The 23,609-nt window shown below is 44.1% G+C and overlaps 1 protein-coding gene across 5 annotated transcripts in view; it reads left to right on the top strand.

The window, feature by feature from the left end:
* Positions 1-23,609, top strand: part of MGAT5 (alpha-1,6-mannosylglycoprotein 6-beta-N-acetylglucosaminyltransferase) — a 337,231-nt gene that overhangs the window by 34,350 nt on the left and 279,272 nt on the right. For 4 of the 5 annotated variants that reach the window (XM_036023647.1, XM_036023648.1, XM_036023649.1 and 1 more), the window contains exon 2: positions 14,046-14,095. The exons of the other annotated variant lie outside the window; for it this stretch is intronic. The gene's annotated coding sequence lies outside the window, so the exon portion shown is untranslated. The remainder of the gene's footprint in view (positions 1-14,045; positions 14,096-23,609) is intronic. 5 annotated transcript variants of the gene reach the window in all.

Raw genomic sequence — 23,609 nt, forward strand, 5'->3', positions numbered from 1 at the left:
GGAGGCCTGAGCTCTGTGTGGGTGCAGCCAAGGGTGCAGACTGTTGCTTGGTGTTGGCAGGTGTGTGTGATGTATGTCACTGGGGGTCCATAGGGTAATGGATCTCATCCTTCAGTTGTGGGTCTGGTACTTTTGGGCATAAAAATGGTGAAACCTACTAACTCTTAGTTAACAAAGAGTGTTAACACACTCATGTTCAAGGTGGAAGGCTGATTACGCCTAACCCCTTAGGAACACAGATTGTGGGTCCTGGATGATCCTGGATGTCATATTCCCTTGGTTGTTTGTTCAAGACCGTATTCCCACCCCTCTCCTTCCTCTTTCTCTTCCCATCTCGGTGGAATCCTGATTTGTCTGTCGGCATGGTAGCCAAGTGTGGCTGCTAAGCAATTGAAATGGAGCTACTTGGAATTGAGGTATGCTGTTAATTCAAAATCCTGAAATTTGGAGACTTATTGTGAAGAAAAGAATAAAAGATTTTATTAATGTTTAAGTGCCAATTGCATGTTTTACAAAATTTTGGACATATTTGGGTTAAATAAACCACATTATTAAAATTGATTTCACCTGTTTCTTTTTACCTTTTTAATGTGGCTACTAGGATGTTTTAAAGTATATATGTGGCTTGCATTATTTTTCTTTTGGAGGATGCTGGTCTAAATGCTACCCATAATGTACGTATGAGAGAGAGAGAGAGAGAGAGAGAGAGAGAGAGAGAGAGTGTGTGAATGTGTATGTGTGAAGGGTCCCATTATTCCCATCACAGTGACATGTAAAAGGCTTCCCTAGGACTTCTGTCTTTCTTTCCCTCACTGCTTTCTGTCTGTCTTTCTGTATTGTTCTCTCTTTCCCTTCCCCCAACTCCTTTTTACTCGCTTGCAAAGAGCCTGGTAAATGGGTCTCTGGAGGTGGAATGTTAAATCATTTGAACCATGACAGGGTTGCTGGGGCTTCATACTGGCCCACAAAGTGAGAAAGTTAATCACAACTTCCAGCTCCTCTGCTTACTATTTGTGCTCTAGGAGATTCTACATTTTTTGGGTGTTGTTTATTTGTTTTGTATTTGTTGGGGGTGGTGGCAAAACTTTTCAAAAGCTCCCAGGGTGGATTCTAACATCCCTCTCCCTTGAAAATTGCCACTCTGGAGAAAGGGGGGTAGCAATTGTTCCGAAATGACATCAGAGTGAAAATGCAGAGTCCTAAGCTTGGTCCCATGGGGTTCTGCCAGGCATGAGGATGGAGTTACACCTAACAGACACATTTGCTGACTAGTGTGGCAGCGCAGCCTGGTCTGCACGGTGAGTTTCAGTCTCCATTTCTGCTGTTGCAGAGGGATGCTGATGAGGAGGGCGGTGCAGCTGTTGGTGTAGGTGGGTGTGGACAGGGCTGGTCCTCCCTGGCCTCCCCAGCACCCAGCACCTGGTGATGGTTTGTTAGCCTAGGAGGTCATTCTTTCCTCCAGCATTCTAGTGAAAGGACAGTGAAAGGACAAACAGTCCAGAGTGGCTGGATGCTACATGGCCAACACAAAGGTTACAAGTGAGGTTAGACAGTAGGGGTTCATGTCCTTGCTTCACCCCCTGTCAGCTCTGTGACTCGATGTGTGTTCCTTTATCTCTGTGTCTCTATTTCTTTATCTGCAAATAACAGTCCCTCCAAAAAAGAGCTGTTGTAAAAGTTATTGGCGCTGGAGCATAGGGCTTGTCAGGGAGCATTCAGGGCTGCTGACTGCAGCTGTGCTCTGATCATTAGTCTTATCCGAAAATCCTGGTGAACTTCGAGCTTTCATCAGCGAGGAGCATGGAGCTGACTTCAAAGTGTTAGCAAGTGACACCTTCCAGCCCTGAGGCATGAGCCCGAAACCGGTGGGGCTAGGGAAGAACGTGGACGGCTGGAGGTGGTGGTGTGGGCAGGTAAGGAAGTGTGGATGTTGAAGTGTGCGTGGAGTATTTGGGGATGGTCAGTGTTTGCAGCTCTTAAGAGAAGTTTGGGCTCTTGTGAAGCACAACTCACTCTTCCTGGGCCTGCATCAGTTGGCTGAGCAGGACTGCGGTAAGAGCCTGCGTGCCTGAGCAAGCCCAGTGCCTGCGGACTGCTGCGCCCTTCCCTGGGCCCTGGGCTGGGCCTGGCAGAGCGAAAAGGAAGTGAGGTCATTTTCCAGCCTGGTAGAGTCACACCTTCACCGAGAAGACATACATTCCTGGTGGGAACCTGGCAACTCATATAACTCTGATGCTGGCTTCTTGCCCTTCCTCTCCCCTCCAGCAGTTGAGGTATCTGACTCCAGCTCCGAGGAGGCCAAAATCCAGGAACCACACACGGCTCCTAGGTAGGGGAGAGTGAGAGTACCAGGCCTCTCTGCTTTGACTTCCCCTCCGAGGTTTCAAAAACTTGCACATTGACCTGAAGGAGTAGAGTTCATTTTTCTCCCCAGTAAGGGCCTGATCCTGGTGGGGATGGCCTTTCTTGGGGTTGGACAGCTTCATTTGTTTGAACGTTCATCTCAAATCTGGCTTTTTCTCTGAGCAGTTTGGGCTCTTTTCTTGTAAGGATGATTTTAGCCCTGGAGTCGTTTAAAACATGTAACCAATGTTACTAGTGTGTTTTCCCTTCAGGAATGGCCTTACTATTGCTGTGTGTGAGTATGAATCGATATGAATATTTGGAGCTCAGCAGTAAAGCGGTAAAGGCGAGGATGCACGAATGGGTCTCCTTGCAGTGCAAAGTGATTTTCTTGCATCTGCTGTGTGCAGGCCCTGGGAGGGGCGGGGCCTGTTCTGTGGGCTTAATGTGACAGGAGGAGATGACAGTGACGTGAGTGGGGAGTACACAGGTGTTCTTTTCCTTCCCACTTGTGTTTTGACTGAGTTACAGTCATATTTAGTAAATGTCACTAATGGAGTGGCTGACTAGGTACTGGGAACTTTCAGAACATGTACTTATTAAATTCTTAGACTAACCCTTTGAGGTTGATTATTATCCCATTTTACAGATAAATATACTGAAGCTGAGTGGTTGAGTAATTTCCCCAAGGTCTCACAGCTAGCATCTGAACAGTTGGGATTTGAACACACAGCAGTTTTATTCCCATAACCATGTCATTTCTTACTGTGCTATATGTGCCATAAGGAGATTTACTGATAATAGTAATAAAAGGGGTACGGGTAACATTTATTGCCTGCCTACTGTGTGCCAAGCACTGTGCTAAGTGCTTTATCCTTGTCTCTAATGTGCAGAGAGAGCTGGGGGCATTGGTACTATTTATTATTACCTTGGCTTCACAAAAGATGAAATTGAGGCTTGGTGGTCACGGGCTTTGCCTGATAGACGGTGAAGCTGGAAGTCACAAGGCAGCCTGAGGCCAGAGCCTGGCTTCCCTCCCTCAGCACAGAGCCTTCATGGGCTTCTGGTGTGCAAACAGTATTTCAAAGGGTTCTTATGGACTGAATCCACTGTTGGAATAATGAGCTTACAAGCATGGATAGAAACTATTTTCAATGGATTACAAGGGTGTCGATTTTGTGTGAGATCCTGGTCTAAAATGCTGTTTAGAGATAGCAAGTAGTGTAAGACGTGTCCTGCTCTTGAGGAGTGACAGTCTGGATATGGGTGTTCCCACGCCCTGGAGGGAATGGGCATTCCACATCTGGGGCAGTTTCTCAGAGTAGTTCTTGTTTGTGTTATGGAAGGGTACGCTGCATGTACAACATGCCTCAGAGATTTTGTGGGCTCAGTTCCAGACCACTGTAATAAAGTGAATATTGCAATACAGTGAGTGGTAATATTTTTGCTGGTGGAGGGTCTTGCCTTCAGTTCATAAAAACATAATACCTGTGAAGCACAATAAAACCAGATATGCCTGCATTGGCAGCAGGTAAAATCTGAACACAATAGGGAGAAAAGGTAGACCAGTTGGCTTGAGTAAAGCAGCCCTTCCTGATTCTGGAGAGCTTTACAGGCCAGGGTTTGATCTAAGAGATGGTTCCTAAGACACGATATTGAATCAAATCAGAAAGGCTGGCCTGGGTAGGTTGTTTCCCAAGGTTCATCTGGTAGGTGGCCAGGAATGGGTTGGGAGGGAGGGGGAATGAGACTGGAGAAAGGTCCATCAGGTTACAAAGCTGTTATTTTGAGCTATTGGGCAGGAAATGGTTAATGCTAGACCACTCATTAAGATTAGTGATCTGGATGATGCTTAAGCAAAGGGGAGTGATGCTGGGAAGAGGCAGAAACTGATCTTACTGATGTGACTGCGTTGGGAGCTGGGAGAGAAGAGAGAGGAATGTTTTTCCAGGATTAGATTACTTCCATAGGCTCTAAAGGAGGAGTGTGTTAGTTTATCATCTCTCCAGGCTCCATAAAGATGAATCAATTGGCATATTTATTAGAAAACTCTCCACCTTGGTTTCTTGTCCTTGCTTTACAAAATAACTATTTGTTACTTTACTGTGGTGGTGCACGAGGCCTAGGTCTGACCTGTATACCAATTTGAGTCTGGGACCATCAAGGGGTTCCTAACATTACCTAAAGGAGTTGGCAGTGGAGGTGGCTTCCAGACTTCGACCCACTGCTTTGTAGACCAGTGTTAGCAGCCATGAGGGCTGGTTCGTCCTGGGCATAGTGTTCAGTGCCTGGTGCACAGACAGCAGGGAGGGAGGGGAAAGCAATGAAGAATTGAAGGAGAGAAGAAATGCACGTTCGGGGTGTTTGCAGGTGGAATATCAATCACCTCAGTGACCTTGTCTGCTCACCACTGTGTGCCACCTCGGGCTGTTCTAATCCAGTAGTAACCAGCTGTCAGGTTAGTAGGCTTCTCTCCCAAGTAGGAGCTACACTCAGAGCTTCTCAGGGTTTTAATTCCTGGGAATCTTTTGAGTAACTCTTTCCAAGGTGTCACCGAGGAGACGAAGAGGACTGAGATTCTCTTTTCTAGCCTGTTGCTAGACTGTCACCAAGAACTTGTCTCATTGCTAATTATCCTACTTTTAGTGAAGCAATTAAGTGAGAGCGATGGGTAGGAAATAGTGATTTAAAAGGTAGTTTCTTTGCATTGGTCTCTTTAATAATTAGAAAGAAGAGATCAAATTTGGGGACTTTGTCTTGCCAAGGAGAAATAGCAAAGATTAACTTCTCCCCTGGAGAGAGCTTTGGTGAGGATGTGCCTCCGGGAGGCCCTGCATGGGTGGTGGTGCACGTGTGTGTGGTGGGGTTGCCCCTGGTGATTCCTGACCTACAGTTGCACAGAGTGGTTATTGCCGAATGGAAGGTCTTATGATGATTCTTTCTTAATGCCCCTCATCTCTGATGCTTTCTGTTCTATCTGGTCAGACTGCTTGTGTTATGTATAAATTTACCAAGTGACTTCTCAAGGAATACTCTTTCTTAAAAGACAATCTCTAAAGACACATAGGTATGGCCACCATTAGTCTGATGCAGCCGTTAACTAGTTATGAGGCGAAGAGTGTCCTCCTCCACCGCCGCTGGTGGCCGTTAGATGGGAAGGTGCTGTCTTGAAATAGCGCTCTCCCAGTGCCGTCCAGTAGAACTCTCTGCCACGGCGTTCTACGTTTGTGCGGTCTGTCCCCTGGCCGTATGTAGCTGTTGAGCACTTGAGATGTGGCTACTGTGTCTGAGGAGCTGCATTTATTTTATTTAATTTTAATGAATGTAAATTTAAATAACCTCATGTAGTAGGGGCTGCCATCGGTGAGCACTGCCCTCGACAATGGCCAGAGATGACCGAGGGCTGCACATAGGAGCTGGCTGGCTGGCTGTCTTTGTTGGGCAGGCTCGTTTGTGTGGGGAGATTTAAGGCAGAGGGTTTAGAGTGGATAGCTGAAAATCTAATAGCATTGAATTATATTCAGTAGCATAGAGACTGTATTCAAATGTTGGAATTCAAAAAAGACATGGGTCAGTTGGAGCTGGAGTAGGCAGGGAAGTTTCTTGGGCGGCATGCTCGCAGCTCTCAGGTCCTCTGGAATAATGTCTAGGCAGCAGTAAAGGGCCCATTTACTCAGGGTCCAAAGGACGCAGTATGGTGTGGGAGCCAGACAGCTCTATATGAAGATGGGGGTCCCTGTGCAAGGTATTTAGCTTTCTGAGTCTCTGTTTATTTATCTGCAAAATGTATATAATCGTACTACCTCGAAGAGCTGTTATGTTAGATGACTTATACAGGACTATTAGTGTCTTGGCACATAGCGGGCTCTCATTAAGGGGGGCATTATTATTGGGATAGGGCTAGCATATGCACACCAAGGTCCCTGACTGTCTAAACCTGTGCAGTGAAACTGAGTTCATACTCATTTTCCTCATATCCTCAGATGAGAGAGACCTGTTTCTTCACAGGTATCCAGCTGAGAGTCCTGAGATGGTTGCAGAGACAGTTGAGAGAAGACAAGGGTGTGAAGAGACTAAGAAATAGAACACAGAAGCACCCTTGGAAAATTGAGAATTATAGTGGTAAACCCACCCAACCAACTCTTTAGTCAGTGATAAGGGGACAAGTTTAGCTGTGCACATGGTGGTTTTCAGAATTCCAGCTTTCATTCTCCTCCTGTCCCATAAGAGTATTCACTGGAATTTACAGCTTAAACACTTCCTGGGTTTCTGGGCATTTACTTGCATGGTACCTTGGACACCTCCTAGAGATGATTCCATTATTATTTCCTTATCTGGGTTCTGTTTACTTGAACACTTGAGGTTGATTTAGTATCTTACAAGAACTGAACATTGTTCTCCCGACATCATTAATCTCGCCTTTCTTACCCAGCATAAGTATGAAATTAATCAAAAAGGAAAGGGAAATTAATAGTATGTTGGTATTCACAATTTATCAGGAGATTTCACAGCAGGTATGAAATTTAACTTCTCTGAATTAAGACATACTGCAACAATTTAAAGGTATAGAGAAGGGTTCTTTATTATTTAAGAAAAGCACCTTAAAGCTTCCTGCTTTGATAATTAGATGATGGGTGGTGTCTGGTGATAAGACCTTTCAGTTGTGAGATTGACTCGGGGCCCACAGTGAGCGTTAAATCAGTTTTTTTTTTCCATGTTTCCCTGAGATAAGTTAGGTAAAGCAAAATGGTTAGTGCACGCTTGTTTCCTGTCAGTTGGAAAGGGTTACCAAACACTTGTAGTTTTGATCTCTGTTTACAATCAGCTAAATTTGATCTGGGTTCTGTGTTCCCTTGTTATGACATGTGATATGATCAGTTTCAAAGGGTACATTATTCTGAACACATTATGGAAAAGAATGGAGCGTTATAATTACAACTCTATTACAGCTTTTGTGGAGGTTGATAAAGGACAGACTTTTGTTACTGGATTGTTGCTGTAATTACATCAGAAATAGCAAGCAGCAGTCACCTCCCATTAGGGGCAGGAGAGAAGGAGACTTACTATTTTATTTAAGTGATCACATAAGGCACCGAGTGAATCATCCTCAGCCTCATCATGAGGATTTAAAAATAGAAAGGAACAGTTGACATCATCCTATAGCAGGTTTTTAAGGAACAGAAAAATGCCAGATAGTATTTTAAGGAAAAGAGCTGTCTGAAGTGATACCCCAGTCCACATGGTATTAGCCTATTGGCTGTGGTTCTTGAACCTAAGCCTGCCTTTGAGTGTGCTGGAGGGCTGGTTCAGGTTGCTGGCCTGGGTCAGGGGAGTGTGGGGGTCTGAGATTTTGTATCACAGCTTCCCAGGTATGATGTTCCTGCTGCTGGTCCAGGAACTGCACGATGGGAACCATTAAGCTAAGGGATGGACCAGGTGTAACTTGGGGATGATTCCAGAAAGAGAATTTTAAGATTAATTCCCTAGCACCTGTTAAAATAATTTTAATGAAAATACCAAATTTTGTTTGGGGTGGTGTGCAGGTTTTATAACAGCGATTTGCTCTTTGTGACATTGTAAATGAACATTAGAACCAGTTGCAAACCTAGATAACTGGTTTCCCAGCACTCCTGGCCCTGTCATCTGCCATCTTGGTAAAATCTTGGATGAACTTTGTCAGCTACAAGTATTATCTTTATAACCCAAGCTAGTGATGAATTTGGAAATTACAAGGTTTGAATACCTTTTTTTCTCATGTGTAGGTCAAACGTACTTGGTTACCTGGGGACCATCACTTTAAGTGTGGGTATTCTAGGCCCCAAGCACTAAGTCGTCATCATTGTGACACCTAACTTACCAAACTGCTGTCAGCAAAATGAAAATTTAGCACATTGGGCACCCCCCAGTGGTTGTAATTCCAGGCTTCTGGTTCTAGAACTGTCCTTTTATTATGTTGTTAATTTATAATCCTCTTACAGCAATGGCAAGCCCAATAATAATCACTAATATCTGTGGAGGGTTTGCTGCCCCTCTGATGTGGCGGCTATACTCTTTGGATGTGTTAAGTCCTGAATCCCGCCGTCATTTCTGACTGACGCACTGTGATTACCTCTGACGTAAGCACGAGCATACAGAGGCTTGGAGAGGCACTTGGTTGCCCTCATGGTTTGTGAGTGTGTTTGAGTTCAGGCAGTGTGAGCAGTATGGGACAGATTTAGATTTGATTATATATTTTGGGAAGCTTTCAGTGAAAGCTTGATGAGAGACCTCACTGACACGGAAAGGTGGTAGAAAGTGTGAAGTGTGGTCAAACTGAATGCATTTAAGGTGAAGATTGTGTAAGTTCTGACGTCAGAGACCTCTCTAGATGTTTGAAACTGGGCAAAATTTCACTGTGTGGTATATTTAGCAGCTCTGCCCACCATCAGATGTAAGCTGAATGAAACCCATATTGTAATCATAGGGTCTTTTTCTATCTGACCATCTGATGTTCGATACGGAAGATTAAGCGAGTTAAAGCTTATGAACATGGCCAGGATTTGTTTCTAGTGACTACGACTAGGTGATCTTATCATTTCAAATCTTTTCTCTAGGCATGAAGATGTTTTAGAATCCCTTTAAGTGTTTTCTCACGTGAATAACTATGGGACAGCTTTGGTGTTCTCAATGAGCCACCTTTGCTTATTAGCTGTGGAAAAGAAGGAATGAGGGGAAAAGCCTGCTTTAAGTTATGTCCGTGGTAGTCTTTGCATCAAGATTCTGAGATTCTATTTGGTGAGACATGCCGTTGGGGATAAGAGGATGAACGCTTGACTGTAAATGAAAAGGGGTCAACCCAGCAGGTTCCAGTGCAGACAGGCATGAGGGGACAAGGGGAAGTGTGAGACCCACAAGTTTAGAATTGGCCACCGTGTGTCTTCAGCTCCTGAGGAGACACTGCAGGGGTGGTGCTTGAGCATGCTTGCTTTATCCTTGCCCACTTTTTGAGGTGCTTGGAAAGAGGGATGGGATATAGGCAAGAAACTAAAATGCAGATTTCTAATAGAATTCCACCCTAGAGTGCAGAGCTTATCATTAGGTTATGTTATGGGCCACCTGCAATATATTTTATCCAAAATATAAAACGAAAGAGGCAAAAATGTTACTTGAAAGTGGAGTTTCAGTTTTCTCTAGCTCCTCTTTCACTGCTTGCCCCCTGTGATTGCTGTCTATTCTTTTTTCTAGATTGAATTGCATTCCCACGATCTCTGTTTACAAATGCTTTCACAGTTTTGGTATAATTAAGAACAGGAAGGAAAATCAAAACATAAGCCCAAGAAGAGTTTGAGGGAACGTGTTAATCCCCAGAAAAGATACCTTGGGGTAAAATCTTGATGAAAGTTGTATGAAAGTTGATGAACAGTGATTCTGTTTTGAAAATTAGGAAAGAGAAAGGACTTCCTTCAACATTTTCTTTATCTATAGATATAGGTAGAAATGGCTATAAACTTTCATTAATATTATATCCTTGTCTCTGCAGGAAATTATATTAAGATTAGTTGGATAGTAGAGCTTTGCTAAGGATAGAAGTGGATGGCCTTTGGTTCCTTGGAGACCATGAATTTTGCTGATGCATACAGCCAAGGGTAATATAGTAGTTTTCTTGTGACTCAAGGAGTAGCTTGTCTGATTCTTAAGGTAAAATCAAGATTGAATTCTTAATTATTGCATTATTAAAGAAAAATAAATCCAGGTTTGAAAGCATAGGAGGAGGTACAGAATAATGAACTTTCATTTTTGGCACACCATGAACATTTTTTGAATCTTAGAATTGATACTACTGATGTGATTCATGCCACCTACTGCCCCCGTACTTGATCCAAGAACTCATAAGGAAAATTGCCAAAGTACCAAATGAGATGTTTATGAAAACACACAGAAAGGAATAAAAGCACTGAAAGTATAGGTTGATACTACTTAGGTCTGAGGCATTTTATTAACCTATACCACTACAGGTGAATGAGGTGATTTTGATGTTGGCTAAGATGCTTAGGATTGTTTTTTCAAAATATGTCTTTTTATATTTATTTTTCATAGTTTTTTAAAGTATATTTTATTGATTATGCTATTAGAATTGTCTCATTATTTTTCCCCCTTTATCCCCTTCTGCCCAGTACCCTCCTTCCCTCCAGCATTGCCCACCCCTGCCCTTAGTTCACATCCATAGGTCATACATATAAGTTCTTTGGCTTTTCCATTTCCTATACTATTCTTAACCTCCCCCTGTCTATTTTGTGCCTACCAATTATGCTTCTTATTCCCTGTACCTTTTACCCCCATCTTCTCCCTTCCCCCCACCGAGAACCCCCATGTGATCTCCATTTCTGTGATTCTGTTCCTGTTCTAGTTGTTTGCCTAGTTTTTGTGTTTTTTTGTTCAGTTGTTGATAATTGTGAGTTTGTTGTTATTTTACTGTTCATAGTTTTGATCTTTTTGTTAGATAAGTCCCTTTAACATTTCATATAAGAAGGGCCTAGTGATGAACTCCTTTAACTTGACCTTATCTGAGAAGCACTTTATCTGCCCTTCCATTCTAAATGATAGAGTAATGGATAGAGTTTGTGGATAGAGTAATCATGGATGTAGGTCCTTGCCTTTCATGACTTGGAATACATTTTTCCAGCCCCTTCTTGCCTGCAAGGTTTCTTTTGAGAAATCAGCTGATAGTATTAGGGGAACTCCTTCGTAGGTAATTATCTCCTTTTCTCTTGCTGCCTTTAAAATTCTCTCCTTATCTTTAGTCTTGGGTAATTTAATTATGATGTGCCTTGGTGTGTTTCTCCTTGGATCCAACTTCTTTGGGACCCTCTGAGCTTCCTGTACTTGTGTGTCTATTTCCTTTGCCACATCGGGGAGGTTTTCCTTCATTATGTTTCCAAATAAGTTTTTAATTTCTTGCTCTTCCTCTTCGCCTTCTGGCATCCCTATGATTTGGATGTTTGAACATTCAAATTTGTTGGAACATTTAAATTTGTCCCGGAGGGTCCTAAGCCTTTCCTCATTCCTTTGAATTCCGGTTTCTTCATTCTGTTTTGGTTGAATGGTTATTTCTTCCTTTTGTTCCGAATTGTTGATTTGAGTCTCGGTTTCCTTCCCTTCACTTCTTTATGTTTTTACTTATTTCACCTTGCATAGCCTTCACTTCTTCCTTTATTTTGTTGCCATACTCAGTCATTTCTGTGAGAATCCTGGTTACCATTGTTTTGAACTCTACATCTGACAGGTTGGCTATCTCTTTGTTACTTAGTTCTTTTTCTGTGGGTCTGATCTGTTCTTTCATTTGGACCATATTTCTTTGTTCTCCTGTTACATAGTAAGGGGTGGGGCCTTGGGTATTCACCAGGGTGGGGCAACCCTCTTTGCTGCGCTGTGGCACTGTATTTGGGGGAGGTGTGAGAAAGGGAACAATGCTTCTTGTTCAGCTCTCCACAGGCCCTCAGTCACTTCCCCCACTATACATAAGTGAATTGTGCCCTTCTGGTGCCAATTCCTGTGTGGGTGGGCTTGTGTATGTTCTAGGACCCTGTGGTCCCCTCCAGCGGGCTCTCCTGTGAGACTAGCAGTTTTTCTCACTACCACAACCCCCACCAATTTTTACAGGCAGAGATTTTAAAGCTTTCCTTCCTAGCAATGGAACTCTGAGTTGCTCGGTCTGTCTCACGCCCCCCCTTGTTCCTCCCAGTTTATCCACATGTGAATGTGGGACTGCCCGGTCTGCCACCTGCCTGGTCCACTAGCCACCGCCTTGCCACGTGTTCTCTCCCACCGCCTTGCTGTTCCTACTCTCTACCCCAGCTGTCCATCTCTGCTCCTTCTACTCGTGTGTATGAGTATTTCTTCTTTAACTCCTTGGTTGTTGGACTTCCATCTAGTTTGATTTTCTGGTAGTTGTGGTAGTTTTTGCTTTTAAATTGGTTGTTATCCTTCTTTTGGTTATATGAGGAAGCAAAGCATATCTACCTGCACCTCCATCTTGGCCGGAAGCCTTCATAGGTTTTTTGTTTTGTTTTGTTTTGTTTTTTTAGATTTTAAAAATTACATTTAACTTTAAATATTATTTTGTATTAGTTTCAGATGTACAGTATACTGGTTAGGCAGTTGCATGCTTTACAAAGTATTTTCCCTGACATTTCCAGTATCCAATAGATATTATGCATAGTTATTAGAATATTACTGACCATAATTCCTATGATGTATTTTATATCCCCTTGACTATTTTGTAACTTCCAGTCTGTACTACTCAATTCTTTCACCTTTTTTGCCCCACTTCCCAAACCCTCCCCTCTGGCGACCGTCAGTCTGTTCTCTATATCTATGAGTCCGTTTTTTTTTTTTTTTCTCAAAATATGTCTTGATAATTGGACTTCTTGGACTTAGCAACTTTTTCTGTATTGTGATAATCTAGTTGCAGAAATCAGTCTTTTACCCCCAAAACTATTTTAAACAGAAGCTGGTATAAAAAGGCAGCCACGTTGCTCACTGGCATTGACTCAGTCCCTTCCAGCCTGCCATTCTTCTTTGGTAAGCATTTATTGAGGGCAGACTGTTTGTGGAAACGGCAGATTTGGAGTGACTGAGGGCTGAGTCTGCTTTCCCAAGTTGCCCCAGTTTGCCACCTTCTGGTATTGCTCAGAGATTGTTGACACAGACAAAAATGTTAATGCCGCGAGGAGTTGTTATATGCTACAGACCATATAAGGAAGGAATTGGCTGGGTTAGATTAAAAATAACAAAACTCTCTCAGACATTTTCTAGTAGAAAATGGTACATGTTCTGACATGAGGTTCATAAATAGAAGGTAGACCAGTTGGTTCCTCTCAGAAGACCTGTGGGCAATCAGCGTGCAGATGGGCCTGTGCAGCATGGCCTTTATTTTTTTGTCCCTCCTCCTCTCCCTCTCTCTCCTTGCTTCCCTCCCTGTTGAGCTCTTTCAATTTTATAATTCTCTGCTGTTAGATTTTACAATATCAGAAACACACACTATTTATCTGTTAAAAGACATGTTTTCCTTCCTTTATAAAGGTGTTTTTAGAGGGAAAATATTAGCTGCATGGAAGCACATAGTAGATATATTTCTAAAATTGCTTTCCATTGTTTTGGGGGGGTTTATTCTTCAAGGCAAAGTGACTATAAGTAGTCTGTTAATATTTGAATGAACAGGCGTGTAATTCAGTTGGCTTTATCTCATATTGCAGATTCCTTAGTTTTTTATAATAGAGCTATTTGTTGTTAAAATTGTGTGGATAAATATACTTGGGACAATGTGTATATATATTAGTGTAGTTGAGTCCGGAAAGCTTTAGGATTGGTAAAAGCTTTGGTTTAATGCCTCCTGAGATTCGGAACAAAGAGCACTTCTGTGCAGATGCTCTGTCTTTGCCAAATGCAGCCTTACTCCTATGGAACTAATAATGGATGGATCTGGATCCTGGCAAGTGAGGTAATACAAGTTTTTAGACAAATGCCTCTAGATGTTGAAGTGACATGGCCCCCCACCTAGCTATTTTTAGGCATCCTTTCTTGGGAGGAGACTATCTTAAAAGTCACTTGGGTTCCAAAATGGAAGAAGCAAGGTTCATAGAAGCTTTTAGACAGCCTGTTTGCAGTGAATCAAGTCCTTAAAGAGGAGAAACTTAAAAATGTTTCAGTCCTTGTGAATTCAGGAGTGACTACTGTTCTAAAGTGGACATCGAAGGAGGATCAGTCAGGCCATGTAAGTACTATAGTAAGCATACATTTACCTGACTAAGCATAGATCCAGGACAGTTGACCTTGGAAGGGAGAGGGCCAAGTAGTTGACCCAGGTGTTAACGTTTAGAACCATAAAATACAGACACTATAGTCTACCAGTGTAACCCAATCCCTAGAGGACATGTCTGGCTATCTGGTTAAAGCCTGGTGGACTTGATCTTTTGTGATAATTGGGCAGGGATATTTCATCTGTGTAGAATTAGTAAAGTGAGTGGAGCAGAAGGCCAGTTGTTACTTTATGGAGCCATCATCAAACACACATTTATTCATCTTGTTTATGGCTAGGTACTCTTACATGGATGGGCTAGCCCCGTCAGAGCAGCCCCACCCAGACCACAGAAGGTCATGAATGTAGATGTGAGAAAAGGCAGTGGACTGGGGGGTGACTCCTAAAGATTGTACAGTTACTGAACTGTGTCTGTATCAAGGAACTTGCTCAAGGACTACATTTTCCTCAAGTCCTCAGTCATGAACATATTTTTTGGAGGAAGCAATTTATTAAATACTTCTTATTTACCTGTCTGAATAGTCTGCAGCACTTGAAACCACTCACTGTTCAGGGTGCCCTTCAGAGTTACCTTGGTGAATGAGACATGCAACTTGGGAGTAGAATATTTGGATATCATAGGCTGATTGGATTTGGGTGTCAAGGTTATAGGGCCAACAGAATGAAACATTAAATATTCCTAATTCTTATTTCTTTTATGTGTGTGGGTCTTTGAACAAACTTTGTCTCTAACATCACAGGATTAAAAACTTCCAGCGTCTCACAAGCAGACGAATGTCTGATGTGAATGAAAGCCTTGATGTTAGAGCTAGAAAATTATGTGACCATGTGAGTTTTATCAGAGGCTGCTCTCTAGCTGTCACCTTGAGAGTTTGTCCTGCTGGAAGAAACCAGAAAAACAGGAAGTGTCTTCTTCAAAACCTCAAAGGAATTTCAAATCTCTAAAGATGAAGGATTTTTGTCTGAGATGCAACAAGCATATTTGATCTATCCCCCTCCCCACCCCACTTTCTCACATGCACACACACACATTTCTCAGTGGAAATGGACCTTTATTTCAGAGACTGACCACGTGAACAATACCTTCGAGGGGCTGTTCTGAAATTAGTGTAGTGTAGCAGATAGGGACATTTGTTCACTCCAGGAGTTGTCAGGCATGGCAGCTGGAGGTCACAGGGTGACATTCTGCTGACTTGGAGCTGGGTCTCTGGTCCCTGATACCTAGTTGCTCTGGCTGATTCTGTGGGAATGATGAGCATCTTTCTGCCTTTCCTGTGCTGTGGGTTGTTTTATGGTAGTACCTGCATCTCCCTCCTGCTCTCAGTTCTGTGCTGTGTGTGGCTGACAGGCTTTATGGAACAGGCAGACATGTTGGTGTTGTGTGACACTCCTGGGCTCTGTCTGTCTGCCACCACATATGCTGTTACCTTCCGCACCCCCCGGCACACCATACCTAGCTGCCTTTGGGGAGGCCTCTTGGCTCCTTTAGGAATAACTACTGAAAGAGCATCTGTCTTTCAGCCTTCTCCAGACTGATTGAATTGTGTTGTTGTCAACCTGTTGTTGGAAGAGTTCCCAGTGTAGCAGACTTAGCTGTCATTGACATTTATAACTTGAAAGCCACATCACAGATGATTTTGCATTTCCTATAATCCTTTAAGTAGCCTTCAGAACGTTAAGCACATGGCTTCTACACCATACTTTGGCAACTTCCAGGAGAGAAGAAAGAGTTGGGTCTTCCAGAAGGCAGAGAAGCAGACCTCTGTTCTCCAGTATTGTAAAATCATGTCTTCTGATGGAGGAAGGAAGAAGTTGTCCTGGCTTTGTGCTTGGATGTGTGTGGAGCCACATGAGTCCATTTACATCAGGAGATTATTGGTTTCTAAGAACAAGTGACTCTTTAGCTCTGACTGCTGTAGAGCCTGTGGAAACTGATGTAAGAAAACTGAGGTCGGAAGGTGTTCCTCACATGGGTTGGTAGATCCTGTACCTGGTCTTTTGTGCCCCAATTTCAGGAAGAACCAGTTTCTCAGCTTCGCTTCTTGATGCACGACTGGAAGAGAAAGATGCTGTGTTCGTAGTAAAAAGTAAAATGAAAACCAAAGCTACCCCAATAGATCATGTGAACAAATACTACCAAAGAAAGTGGAGAAAGGCCAGAATGAAATTGGAACACATTTTGCCACCTGTGATTCTGTCTAGACTGTAAATTTTCCAAGGGCTAGGACTGGACCTGATGCCCCTCATGCCACCGGGGGCCAGCACAGATCCTGGCACGCGGCAACATGATGAGCTGAACAAATGAGTGTAAAGAAGGTGCAGAAAAGTTGATTTCATTTTACAGTCATGTGTCACTTAATGACAGGGACCCATTCTGAGAAATGCATTGTTAGGTGATTTTTCCATTGTATGAAAATCATAGAATATACTACACAAACCTGGGTGGTCTAGCCTATTGCTCCTAGGCTACAAGCTTGTACAGCACATTATTGTACAAAGCAGTAAGACACTAAATCTAGCACAAAAGAAAATGATGCCGTCGAGAGACGTGATAAACACAGCATACTGCTGGCATGGTACAGCATACTGTTTTATAAGTAGAAAGAGTACACTCTAAATTAACAATACAAAGTGTAGTAAATACATAAACCAGCCACTTACCATCAAGTATTATGTACTGTACATAGTTGTTGTGTGTTGTACTTTCACACACTGGCAGTGCAGTAGGTTTGTTACATCAGCATTACCATGAACATGTAATACATTGAGCTATGACATTCTAAAGTTTTTTTAACCTGAGGGTTATATTCACTGATTTTAGAGAAAGGGGGGTTAGGAATAAAAGCGGGGGGAGAGATGGAGAGAGACAGAGAGAGAGACAGAGACAGAGACACACGTGGGGATAGAGAAACATTGATTGGCCCCCTCTGCTTGTGCCCCACCAGGGATCAAACCCGCAGCCTGGGTGTGTCCTGACCGAGGAGTGAACCTGCCACCTTTTGATGCATGGGACGGTGCTCCAACCAACTAAGCCACCTGGCCAGGGCACATGACTGTATTTTTATCCTGGTAGTGCTGACATGGAAATACATTAATCAACAATCCCAGATTATGGGACTTAAAGTTAATTATGTTTTCCTGTTGATGTCAAAGATGAGTAATCTTGGAAGAGGCATGACAGAATTGGGGATTTACACAACAGGCCGTAGAAGTGATTAAAATGAAACACTTTCACTGCCTGTGCTCAGATTTCTGCCTATGGTGCTCGAGACATAAGTCACGTCTCATGAAATGTGAGTGCCCGACCTCTTCTGCGTGCTGCGGAGCTAGGCCCAGTGCATAGTTTGCCAGGCAGGAGTGCGCAGGAGCAAGCTCTTGAGCCAGCTTGATAGTGTCTCTTTTCTTTTGAGAAGATGGTGACCTCTTCTCTTTTGAGAAGATGGTCAGCCGAGGGGTGTTTGCCACCTTCCTGGCCCTTTGCCTGTGGTGCGAGTTGGTGCTGCATCTGAGTCCCCTTTCTCGGCCCAGGGAGTGCCCTGGAGTCCCTCAGATGGTACTCCAGATAGCCATGGCCCACTATTGATAGAGGGGCGTGGTGGAGGCAACCCTGCTTCCCTCCTGGCCCAGGGAAAGGTGAAAGGCAGAGCCGCAGGGGCAGAGGTCAGGGGTGTGGAGAACCACTGGCCTTGTCACCCGGCCAGATGTGGAGCCGCAGAGCAGCTGTCTTTTCAGGCGTGCCCGGTTTGGACTGCATCTAATCAGAATTCCCGATTCATGGCAAAAGGTTACAAAACAGTATCTTGTGTCTGTTTTTTGGCTTTGCTTGAAAACAGTATTTAAGAATTTTAAAATATTTCAAATAACCAGACGAGCGATATCCAGACAAACACAGAGACTTACTAGAACACTCACACACTTTCCCTTAGATTCCCTGCCTTTCTGATCTCACTAATCACATGTCTTATTAACTGTAAAAGATGCTTATGTGGGCCTCTGTGGAAGTGACTGTCCTTTTGTCCCCATAAATTCTAAAAAGTGAGGTCTGCCTGGAACCCAGATGTACACAAAGCGGCAGCACACCCACGCGCTGCGGAGGGCCGGTGCTGTGTGGGTCCGCCCTTACCTCCGGTTTTCTGTGTGCCTCCTGTTACGTCCTGTTCCTCCTTGCCATCTGTTTCTCTCCCCATTCAGTTCCAGGGAGGTGCGTGTGAGTTTCAGTTCTCTTTTCTAGCTGGCGCAGGACTCCCTGGTAAAGGACAGGTCAGTCCTTTACCTGGATGCTCCCCAGGGCTGACGCCATCTCCACATCTCATTCTCTCCCCATAACAGTTCGTCATGCTTACTACCACACGCAGGCAGCTCACTTTCTCAGTGGCCGCTCGTTTCTCCCCAGACCAGTGTGGAATTTCTCCATGTGTGCCCATGTCCCCGGAGGAGGGAGGCGAAGGCCATTTCACTTCCCCTTTCAGGTTTGGGGTGATGGATTGACAGCATCTGTCGGGCAGGCTGAGGCTTCTGCCAAGGTTAATTGATGTAGGTAAGACCTATTGACAGGTTTCTGGTCTTCAACGCAGCCATTTTCTGGGACCAGAGCCCGTGTTGTTTTAGCTGTGCTGATGGATGACTGATGATTCACTTAACTCTTTGTTTTGTTCTGAGCCTCAAGCTGGCTTACAGGAACCAGTGTCCACGCTTACACATTGGAGGGGTCTGCAGAGTACTTACCACCCCCATGTAACAAGAAATGCCACTGTGAAAGGAAGGGTGGGGGAGTTGCTGAGCGAGGAGGACTGAGGGGAGCCCGGGTGAGGACGAGGCAGGAGGGATTGGGGAAGGGGTACCCTAGCCTTGGGAATTTAGCTGAAGAGTTTGGGGACTTGGGGTGCTTGCAGTAACTGAACAGTTTTGAAAAATCCTAAGCCATTGTGGTCTGCTACAATAAAAATCAATCACTAGAAAAATGAAATAAAAGAATAACAAAGTTCAAAGTAACAAGTCTTTAATTTTATTATTAGCTTCAAAAACATGAAATTATCCTATCAGCTTGTTACGAAATTTCCCAGAACACTTACACTTACCCTCAATTTTGGCACTTCTTTCTTCACAGACCAGAAACCCTTTGTGGACTGCCCCCACCCTGTGGTCTCGCCCCCGGTCCCCCCCCCCCGAGTGACACGGACCCAGGAGGTGTGGGTCTCAGGTCTGTGTCTGCCCTGTATGCTAGGAGGCCCATCCTGACCTTTCCGAATATGGGTTTTGTGCTACGAAGTGGTGGTTGCTCAGCGTGGTTCTGCTCTCCCTGACAGGAATGTAGGACTGGGACGACAGGTGCTGATTCCTGAGTCCCTAGCCCCAGTGGGTCTCCTTTTAGGATCCTTCTGGAAGGAGCATGCGGGAGATTATTTTACATATCCCCTGGCCTCCTTGACCAGGTGTCTGACCAGGTCGTTTGAAAGGTGTGTGTCCTGCATTAGTGACTTACAACAAATGGGCCTCCGCATGTATCTATGTCTGTCTGTCTATAGTTATTTTCTTTGTCCACAGTTTTAGACTGGTGGTGGGGGGTGGGGGAAGAGCCCCTTTAAAGAAGTCATTTAGCCACCAGGGCTAAAGAGGCCCGACTTCTGGAGCACGGGCCCTCTGGGATCACCCTGTGCCGCTGCTCATCCCAGCTGGCTGGGAGTAGGGAACAGGCGGAGGAGCAGCATGGAGGGTTTTTTGACCGGGCCTGGAAGTGGTGTCACTTCCCATTCCTATCCCCTTGCCAAGAGCTCAGTCGCCTGGCCTCGCCTCCTGGGGAAACAAAGTCTGGCTCTGTGTCCAGGGAGAAGAGAACGCGGATTCAGCAAGCAGTGAGCACTTACCGTCGCCCCTCTTCCCCCGTTTCTCTGACTCACTCATTAGAATCTTGTTCACCGTGGCATTCTTTTCTCCAAGTGAAGTCATGTATTCCTCTTTCGTGCCTCCCCCGATTACAGTCAGGCATTCCGTTTTTATGCGCTGGGCTAAGAAGCAGTGGAAGGAAGAGAGAGCAGAAGCTGCCCTGGAATGAACGGGCAGCGTTCGTGCAGGCCGCTGTCAGCAGCCAGGAGTGGCCAGTGCTGACTATGAGAGTCAGCTGGGTGTGTGCCGTAGGTCGTATTTGCATTTTTTTTTTTTAAATCAAGGTATTTGTAAGTTGTGAATAATGCTAGTCTTCAAAAAGAAAATGACACTTAGGTGGAGGGAAGCCTTGGTTCAGGGGAAGCCAGTAGCCCATACTGAAGTAATATAACTTGGTAAAAAGCTGAAGTGGCTCTAATATCTTTATAAGTACGCTTTTCCTGCAGCAATGAATAAAAAAAAAGACACCTTTATTGGCTCTCAATGCAGAGAAATCTGAGAGCAGACAGTGAAAGGTGAGATCTGTGGGAGTGTCAGGGTGTGTGGTGTGTTCTTGGCAGAATTGCAGGGTGTAGCATTCTCCTAGAGCCTGTGTTTAGTAGGATGTCAGACTGAAGAACTGGACTAGGCATTTTGGATTGAGAATCTACTAGTAAAAACCAGCTATGTAGGTCATGGAAGAGGTGAGATGCCCAGGGTATGTGGTAACCCAGAGATTCGCAGCCAGAGGAAGATATTCCCACCCTAGAAGGCTGCAGAAGAGATGGGAGTAAGGGGCATTATCAGAAATGGAAGTGGGGTCTCCAGGAAGGAGCTGCACCCTGGACAGATGGAAGGAGAGTGAGAGCCCTTGGCATCTTGTGTGCCTGCCCTTCCAGCTTCTGCTGGTGCCTCCCACAGGCCAACCTGCGGGGAAACCAGTTGGCAAGGGTGTTTGGGACATGTCCTCTCCTTGCATGCCTTGCAAAAAGGACAGGGTGTGCAGAGAATGGATTTGAGAGCAAAGAGGTAGATGGCTGGCACGGGGATTGTGACCTCTTGGTTAAAAGGAAGGAAGAGAAACAGATTGAGTGAGAGATTGCTTAAGGAAGAAATTTTGAGTTTTGACTTTTGATGTTTCTTCAAGCCATATATATTCTTGCATCTGTGGTTCCCTATTACCAGCTAAAGTTCTTTTTTCTATAATTTTGTTATGCTTTTTATACCCTGTGAATTCTTTTTATTGACCTACACTGTGGGGCAAAAGTAGGTTTACAGTTGTGAGTGTGCAGAACACAGAGTTTATTCTTGTATTATTGTTTATTAATTATTGAATTATTGTCCATATGACTAGCTGTAAACCTACTTTTGTCCCGCCCTGTATTTGACTCCCCAGTAATAGCTAACGTCCATTGAGTGGTCCCTGTGTGCAAGGAAGGGAGTGCTTCATCTGTACGGCATGTCTTGTTTCAGTGCACTTCGTAGACCCTGTGCTTCAGTCGGCATCAAAGTAAGACCCTCCACCAGCAAAAAGAGTAAAATTTGCTGAAGGCTCACAGGATAGTTAGCATTTTTTAGCACTGAAAACATTTTTAAATTAATGTACCTACATTGCTTTGTTAGGCATAATGCTATTACACACCTAATGGAATACAGTGTAGTGTAAGCCTAACTTTCATGTACACTGGGAAAGCAGAAAGTCCGTGTGACTCACTTTGATGCTTGCTTCACGGTGCTGCTGATTGGCCCCGAGCCTGTAGTGTCTCCCAGGTGTGCCTGTTAACCCATTACACCATCACAGCTGCTCTGTGAGGCAGGTTAGTCAGTCTCATTATTTGTGGATTCTGAATTTGCAGACTTGCAGACTTGTGTTAAAAAATTTATTTGTAATGCTAAAGTCAGTAGTTACAGTGCTTTTGTGACCTTTCACGAAGTGGAGGAGACGCCGAGTTGCCTGATGGGCACGTTCCCAACTGAGGTGGAGCAGGTCAGCCCTTTGCCTTCCGGTTTCAGGTCCCATACTGTTCATGCGTGTCCTCTTTGTGCTCTAGTTAGTGCCATTTTGGATGTATTTGTGATCTGTTTAAAAAAAGTTATTTTGCTGTTTATGATGGCTACTGAGCTTCATGCTAAAGTTCTATCTAGTGTTCCTAAGTGCAAGAGAGCTGTGCTATGCTTTAGGTAGAAAGCACACGTTAGATGACTTATTCAAGCCTGAGTTGTAGCGTTGTGGCTGTGAGTTCAATGTTAATGAATCAACAGTATATATTAATTAAGGTATCAACACAGAAACACATGTGACATGCTTATATGTTGATCAGTTGACAAAAATGTTGTGACCAGAAGCTCGCAAGGACCGACCCCTGTACTTCTCCGGTTCAGTGTTTGCCAAGTCAGTGTCGGTGGTGACTCTGTAGGATAAAAATACTGTGAATAAAAAAAGTTGACTGTGCTACTTACTGTTACTCCCGATTTAGAGCGACAGAGGCCTACAGAGTCAAGCATGTTGCCCAAGGTCACCCAGCAGGATCAGAACCCAGGCAGCCTGGTTGCCCGCTCTTCTCTCTTCACCTCCACGCTTTACTGCCTTTCGTATCTACTGCATCCTACTGTTTTACACCCTCCCGAATCTGCTGCTAATGCTGCTGGAGTCAGCCCTAGTGCTGTTTTCAGTGATAAAACTCCTGTTGGTAAAGCCAACAGTTCTCTGCTTGAGAATTGTGATGTGTATAATCCTGCAATAAAGGTAACAATATTTGACATTTGTATAAAAACCTCCATGTGTTTTGAATGACTAAGTTCTCACAGCAGTGTTACCCTGCACTTCATAAATAAAAACTGGCATCTTGGGAGGCTGTGATTTGGTCAGGGTCCCAGGATGAGAAAGTGGTAGAACAGAGGCTCACACCCAGGTTTTCCTGACTTTGAATCCCCAGCTCTTCTGCGCTACCAAGGCTGCCATTGGGGGAGTCTCTGGGGCTGTGTGCCTGGTAGCTGCTGCTTCCGTCCTGCATCAATCTGGAGAAACCACGGAGATTAGAATTGTGTGTAGAGAATACTTTTCTTTAAATAGACTGTTTACTTCCAGGTTCATAGAAAATCTCCCATGGGCTCGAATGACTTTTTGGGAAAGATGTTAATTTTTTTCTATTCATTAGGGGAATATTTGGAAATAAGTGAGAAAATAGAGGGAAAATAACTGGAGGGCTGCTGCAACTTTGTCATTGGTCCACTTTCTCACTTAAACGTTGTTCCTGCCTTCTTCTAGCTTCTGTTTGTTATTCAATTTGTATTTGGATAAGAAGTAGATATAGATATTAAGAATTATAAATGTACTATATAAAACAAAGACTTTGCTCTGACTGGTGTAGCTCAGTGGATTGAGTGTGAGTTGTGAACCAAAGCGTCACCAGTTCAATTCCAAGTCAGGGCACATGCCTGGGTCGCGGGCCAGGTTGCACATGAAAGGCAACCACACTTTGATGTTTCTCCCTGTTTCTTTCTCCCTCCCTTCTCCTCTCTCTATAAGTAAATAGAATCTTTAAAAACAAAACAAAACAAAACAAAACAAAGACTTCCTTGTAAGGTGATCACTGTACCTCATTTC

The sequence above is a fragment of the Phyllostomus discolor genome, chromosome 4, assembly GCF_004126475.2.
Source record: "Phyllostomus discolor isolate MPI-MPIP mPhyDis1 chromosome 4, mPhyDis1.pri.v3, whole genome shotgun sequence".
NCBI lineage: Eukaryota > Metazoa > Chordata > Mammalia > Chiroptera > Phyllostomidae > Phyllostomus > Phyllostomus discolor.